Source organism: Equus asinus, chromosome 1, assembly GCF_041296235.1.
Source record: "Equus asinus isolate D_3611 breed Donkey chromosome 1, EquAss-T2T_v2, whole genome shotgun sequence".
NCBI classification, from domain to species: Eukaryota; Metazoa; Chordata; class Mammalia; order Perissodactyla; family Equidae; genus Equus; species Equus asinus.
This window is the reverse complement of record NC_091790.1, coordinates 208,735,530-208,743,293: the sequence shown is the minus strand read 5'-3', so window position 1 is coordinate 208,743,293 and position 7,764 is coordinate 208,735,530.

Below are 7,764 nucleotides of genomic sequence, written 5' to 3'. Positions count from 1 at the left end.
CTTGCGATTTGTTTTTCCTTTGTGTTTTGAAATGAAATTTTTATAGAACCAGATAATTTGAACAGTAGATATATTGTACTATTTATACGTGCTATTTGTGAATCCTTTCATTTTCAAAAGAACCACATCAGATCATTGACATTCCTCCTCTTATTTCCATCTTTGTTTGACTCTCCTCTGCCTACCTTAGACTCTGGGTTTTGAAAACTGCTCTTCTGAAAGGTAATCATGAGGAGAGAATATAGTCTTTATATATGCTTTACAACCAGAACCCTGAGAAGCAGTGAAACAGAGGCTGGTTTGAACAGATGGAGAGGAAATGCCGGAGGTCTTCACCACTGTCCACACCCACTCCTGACGACTGGGATTGACCGAGGGCCTCCTGCTCTGGGTCCCTCCATTCAGCATGGTTGACCTCTTTTCTCGCTCTCCAACGCCTTGCTCTCTGGGTTTCCCTTCCACATTGCCGGCCATTGATCAAGCTCTTTTACTGTCTTCTCCTCTAACCGGACTCTGAATATTAGAGTAACACAGGTTTTGGTTCTGGTCCCTTTTTTAATTTGTACTCTGTATTCTGCTTAATTCCATGGGTATTCCGTGCTTTCCAAATTTATATCTCCAGTGCAGACTTTGCTGCTGAGCGCAAGATTGTTTATGCAGCTGCTGCTCATTATGCCTCTGCACGTGGAGGTCTCGCAGTGTTCCTGTCTGTCTAGGTGCTTGACCTCGAGGCCTGGACCCTCCTGACACTCCCTCTGCATCTCTTCCCATGTGCAGATGCCAAGTCCTTTAGTTCTTCTGAGGATGTACCCACTGTGACTGCTGTGCCTGCCTGTAAGCTCCCAACATTCGGGCCTCAGCCCCTCTTTCCCCTGCTGCATTCTCCACACAACAGCCAAAGGAATCTTTCAAAACACAAATCTGACTCATCAGTCTACTGCTTTCCATTGCCCTTAAAATAAGACCGAGAGCTTAACATATCTCTGAGGCCCTGACAACTTCCCAGCTGTATTTCCTCCTCCTGCACCCCTCACCTATGATACTTCTCAGTTCCTCAGACGTCCCCCTCCTTCCCATCTCACTGCCTCCAGCTTGCTTTTTGCCTGACACTGGCCCAGCTGACTTCCACCCGCCTTGACTCCTCAGCGTAAAGTGTATTTGCCAGGCGTCCTGACCGACGCGCTCCCGTCAGACGCGGTCTCCCTGTCATCAGCTCTCTTAGTGCCTGTTACCTTCCATCACCACACTGAACATGTTGCAGTTTGGCTTTATTTAAAGCCATTTCCCACCTGGACTGTAAGATCCCAAGGGCAGAGATGATGTGGATGTTATTTAAATCTTTTTCCGATGGCTTATCACTTTTCCTGGCACGTAGTTGGTGAACAAATATCTATTGAATGAATGATGTATATATAAAGTTTGGCAGACCCTAAGTAACAATTTATTTTAACAAGTTTCTGTTTAAAGATGGACAGACATGCTCCGCTCCGGCAGCCCGGGTTTGGTTCCTGTGGGTGGACCTACCCACTTGTCTGTCAGTGGCCATGGTGTGGCAGTGGCTCACATACAAAAAGAGGAAGATTGGCAACAGATGTTAGCTCAGGCAAATTTTCCTCAGGAAAAAAAAAAAATACTATTTAGATAAAAAGCCAACAGTGTAATTATCTGAGAAACAATTGAGGTGTAAAAATAGGAGATGAGCCAGGAAGTCTGCCTTTAGCGTTATTCTGGAAATCCTGGGCAATACAATATGAAAAGAAAAAGATTAGAAATTTTATATCAAGAAAAAATCAGGGGCCGGCCCAGTGGCACATGCCTTGCTGTGGTAGGCGTCCCACATATAAAGTGGAAGAAGATGGGCACGGATGTTAGCTCAGGGCCAGTCTTCCTCAGCGAAAAGAGGAGGATTGGCAGCAGTTGGCTCAGGGCTAGTCTTCCTAAAAACAAAAGAAAAAAGTTTCAAATATGAGGTCATCTACCTGAAAAATAAAATAATCTGAAGACTTTTGAATTTAACATGTTTAATAGGGGAAAATCATAAAAACATACAAATCTCTGTGTCTTATACACTATTGTTAATAGCTATTAGAAAATGGGCTAGCCTGGTGGCATAGTGGTTAACTTTGCACACTCTGTTTCAGAGGCCTGGGGTTCGCCGGTTCAGATCCTGGACGCAGACCTACATACCACTCATTAAGCCATGCTGTGGCAGTATCCCACATGGAAAATAGAGGAAGACTGGCATGGATGTTAGCTCAGGGACAATCTTCCTCACGAAAAAGAAAAAAAATACAGTGGAAAAAACCGATACAGCAGCCTTGGAACCACAATAGCAATGAAAACCTAAAGCCAAACAAGGGAGGGGCAGAATAGGTTTAGAGCTCCCCGAAAGCCCCATCCCCAGAAAACTCAGTATTTGACCTGTCTGGCTCCTGGGAAAACCGTATCACCAGGGTGTTTATCAAAAGAATTTGTGGCAATTGTTTACCATTGCAGCTGCCTGGAGCAGTGATACCAGTTGGGATAAACAAGAGGCCAGTGAAAAAATTTTAAAGGGAAATCTGGAAAATGAGGTGTTCATAGGAGGCTTTGAAAAACTCTGGTGTTCCTGGGGCTCTAGAAAGATGTGTGCATGTGCAGGGCTGTGTGCGTGCCCAGGAAGGGCCGGTAAGAGTCCTAATCTGCCACCTCTGGTTGGGGTTGAGATTCTGTGCCAGCAGGAAGTGAAGGCTGAGGCAGAGTCGTGAGCTGCCTGCCAGAATGTTGAAGACGTACCCTAACACACACACAGGCCCTCAGCAAAGACTGGGAGACTAGTTCAAAGTATTTAAAGAAATTTCTGTCCAATCGTTAGCTGACCCAAATCAGCTAACTGAGCAGAGGCTAGAGGCAACACATGACAAAGAATAAAGCTTTTAGAAAATCAATGCAAGAAAGTTACTAAATAAAAAAATTAAGAGGGAGAGATTTTATTTACATTGTTGCCATGCTATATTATTTTAAATGTCTAGTTTTAAACAACAACAACAAACATGAAACAGTAAAGTAGGGACTATACCCAGGGGGGGAAAGAGTCAGTAGAAAGTGTCCCTGAGGAAGCCCAGATGTTGGACACAGTGGACAAAAACCTCAAATCAGCTATTATGAGTATGTTCAAAGAAATAAAGGAAACCGTCTAAAGAATTTGAAGAAAGTATGAAAATGATGTCTCACCAAAATAGAGAATATCAATGAAGAGATAGAAAATTTTTTTCTAAATAGAAATTCTTGAGTTTAAAATAACAGTAAGTGAAATACAAAATTCACTAAAGGAGTTCAACAGTAGATCTGAGCTGACAGAAGAAAGAATCAGCAAACTTGGAGATAGGTCAACTGAGATGATCTCATCTGACGAACAGAAAGAAGAAGGAAGTAAGGGAAACAAGCAGGGTACTGACGTACACGTAATGGGAGTCCCAGAGGTGGGGAGGGAGAGCAGGGCCAGAAAGAGAATTTAAGGAAGCAACGGGCGGACATGCCCAGGTTGGATGGAAACCTGGCTCATTAACGAAGCTCAGCAGCCCGCCCTGATGGCCTAGTGGCTGAGGTTCGGCACGCTCACCACTTGGTGGCCAGGATTTGGTTCCCGGTCACAGAACCACACCACTCATCTGTCCGTAGCCACGCTTTGGCAGCAGCTCACATAGAAAAACTAGAGGGACTTAGAACTAGAATACACAACTATGTACTGGGGCTTTGGGGAGGAAAAAAAAAGGGGGAAGATGCAACAGATGCTAGCTCAGGGCCAATCTTTCCCAGCAAAAAAAAAAAAAAAAAAAGCTCAACAAACTCCAGGTAAGATAAACTTACAGAGATCCACTCCTAGGCACATCGCAGTCAAACTTGAAAATCAAAGACAAAGAGAGTCTTAATGGCAGCAAAGACAGACCTGTCTCTCACAAGGACTCTTCCAGAAGATACCGCTGTCTCTCATCTGAAACCACAGTGGCCGGTGCAGGGGGAGGACAGATTCAGAGTGCTGAGAGAAAGGCCACCACGGAAGAGTCCTGTCTCCAACAAAACTGCCCTTCAAAATGAGGAGAAAGAAAAGTTGGTTTTTTAATTGTTTATTTTCACCGGCCCATGTGCCCTATAAGAAACTGTAAAGGGATGAATGTCACTTTTTGTCTTTGTGTGCATTTATTATGATGGCTGCATGACTTCAGAGATCTCCTTGGGTAGTGCCTACCACTTCTGCTTGTACTATCTTTTGAGCCTGGGAAGCAGTGCGGCCCAGTGGGTGAGAGCGTGGCTCCGAGTTAGACGGCCTGCATTCGAACCCCATTCCTGGCCCCGTGTGACTGGAGCAAACCTGCAGCACCCCATCTGTACAGTAGGAGTAGCCATAGTATTTGTCTACGAGGTGGTATGAAAGATACAGTGACACAATGCCTGTGAAGTATTTGGGACAGCACTGGCACACACGGGTGGTGGTTAGCTATTGTGTGGCCCGGTCTCATTATTCTGCTTCAGACCAGAATGTGGCTACCTCTGTTCCTCGCCACCAGCACAGGGCCGCCATGCAGGGTTGCACTTTCCTCTACACTCAAATTGCCAAGACACGGACCTCCACCACTTCATTGTTGCAGATGCCCCCCAACCCAGCTATTCCAAGTTTCTGGCATGTTGCCACTCACCTGTCCAAGAACAAGAGCCTCGACCCACACACACCTCGGCCGTGGCATCTGCTGGCCGTGACCACCTGTGGTCGTGAGTCTGATGGGCCTTCCTCTGGGGGTCACTTCCACGGGGCTCCACCTGGCCTTGTTGAGGGGATGTACCCTTCTTTCTTCTCCTCAGTACAAAGAAAGAACAGTTTTGTTATTATCACTTTTATTCATTGTGGTGTAAAACACATAGAAAAATGTGCACAAACCCTAACTGTTCCACCTTAAATTTTTACAAACTGAGCACCCCTGTGTGACCAGCACTGTGATGAAGAACAGCATCCTGGGTCCCTTGCTATGCCCCCTTCAGTATGACTGCACCCCACGGGGCCACTCCTATCCCAACGGCCGCCCTACAGATTGGCTGGTCAGATTCTGAGCTCTGTGTGAATGGAGTCATATGGCAGGTGTTCATTTGTGTCTGGCCTTTTATTCCACATGTGTTTGTGAGAGACAACAGGACGTCTTTTACGGTGATTTGGTGAAGACTGGGGATGAGACAAGCACACCACAGAGAGAACTGACACGGTCAGCCTGGGGCTTCGCATGCAGCCTTCTCCATGCGGCCAGTTCACACACCTTTCAACAAATGCATCCAGCACCCTCCTCCTGAGATCCGGGCCTGCGTGAGGGAGGGACTTCTAGGTCCAAAGAGACACCCGCCCCAGTTCCCGGACTCTCTTCCCCAGAGGGGAACTCTGATTGACCCCGGGACACTAGACCTCCCTGGAGGGAGCTCTCCACTAGCACCTGGCACACATGCCTGGGCTGCACAGCTCACAGAGCAGGTAGCACGTTTTCCCAAGGCTGGCTCATCTGTTCTAAATATCTCCGTGTGAGGACACTGCAGACCAGGCCGGGTTACACCACAGCAATTCCAGCACAGGTTTCGCTCCAATGGGATCAAGGGCCATACCTCGCTGGGACCAGACCGCAGGCTGGTCTCCATTGCCAGTCTTGTGAGGACAATCACACACATGACACACAACACACTTTCCTGGAATCTAAACCTGACTGGATCAAATTGTGGAGGCCAGGCCTCTCGTGTTTTGGATCACTTCACTGCCTCGACCTGCCAATGCGAGATCCATCTCCATAACAAAAGGCAGAGCTATGTATGGCAGTTTTCTCATTTAAAAATAAGCTAAAGATGCAGACTGCTGTTCCCTGGTTAACTTCACCTCAATGTGATAGAGACTTGGTTTCTCTTTCTTGAATTCCCTTTTCCATTTCTTACAAATACTTAATACCAAATAACCTCTTTGTTTTGCCCAAGACTCCCTTTTACTTGTCCGCAGTTTTGCAAGCAGCTTCAACTCTCACTTGAGAGGCCAAACTTTTTCTTTATAAACATTTCAGCATAACTTAAACAAAACATAACACCAGAAGCTTCTTGGATCATATTTATGCAACAGTTCTTCCAAAATCTTGCCCAGAGATGGTGCCACAAAAGTGTCCATCACACCCCACCAAATGTGTGAATGCCCTAAACACAAGAACTGGGCCTGGCAAAGTAGTTCTCAGGGCAGAACAGCTGGTCAAGTCCATTCGTTCTTCCTGGTCAAGTGTAGGAAATAGCTTTTGAGAATTTTTTGCTAGACACTCATACATTCCCTTTCTTTGAAAATGTAAACCTATGAAGCATCCATCGACTTTCTCAAAATATAAAATAAAAGACCAAACACTGATAATACTCTCCCTCCTTTCAGTAATTTTTCAATCGCATACCCATTCTGCATACAAGGCAGTATGCAGGGCATGAGGGAGCAGCTCCTGTCATCATGGACCAATTGTGTATGCGTGCATGTGTGTGCACTAGTGTGTGTGCAGGCACGTGTGCATGAGTGTGTGCATGTGTACACTGTGCATGCACACTTGAGTGGGCACGCATATATGTGTGTGTTCTGTCTGCACTGTGTGAGTGCACATGTATATGCTTGTGTGTTGCGTTACATGTGCGTGTGTGGATGCCTGCGAGTGTTCATGTATATGTGCTGTGTACACACAAGCATGTGTGCATGTGCATGTTGTGTGCACACGTGCGAGTGTGTATCTATATGTGTGTACACACGCTTGGGAGTCTGCATGTGTGTATGTGTTTAGCTCTTCCAAGACCATCTTCTCAAACTCAGGATCTGAGCCTGGGTCCCCCTGAAAGCAGAGCCTGAGGCAAGGCTTCTAAGCATGTGATTTATTTGATAATGAGGTCCTGTGATGTAAGTCTTTTCTCTTTTGTTCTATTCCCTGAAACAATTCGTATAAGATAGTGATCATCTGTTTCTTGAAAATCTGGTGAAACTTGCCTATAAAATTTTTGGAGCCTAATGCCTTTTCAGAATGGAGATTTTGATACCCATTCATTAAAAAATTTTGTATTAGTTTGTTTTCAATTCTTATCAAGTCCATTTTGAATATTATCCATTTTCTGCTTTCAAATTTATTGGAAAAATATTTCTTATGAATTTACTATCTCTGTTACATTTGTAGTTGCATCTCCTTTTAATTTCCAAATATAGTTTATTTGTACCTTCTGCTTCTTCTTGATTAGACTAACCAGAAGTCTATTTATTTTATTAGTTTTGTGAAGACCTTGCTTTTTATTTTACTATGTCAACTGTTTCTTGTTTTGTTTTGTATTAAACTTTGCTCTTGCCTTCCCTTTTATTTTGGGTCACTAAAATGCTCTTGTTGTTCTTCTAGCTTCTTGAGTTGAACATCAAACTTATTTTAAAGCTTTCTTTTAAAAAAATTAAATTTACTTAAGGCTACAAATCTCACCTTGCTTTCACCCACTTTAGTTTCACGTCCCAAGTTTTGGTGAGCACTTTCATTGTCATTTAGATCTAAGTGTGTCTAATTTCCATTGTCTTGCTCTTTATTCCATTAGTTACTTAGAACATTTTTAAGTTTTAAAGAATATTTTCCCTACCTCTTCAGTGTTGGTTACTAATTTAATTGCACTGAGGTCAGAGAAGATAGTCTACATGACCCTGATTCTTTGGGGAGAAATTGAGCTCACCAGCCCCCCCCCCCCCAGTCTTTGTCCTCCTAGCCCCTG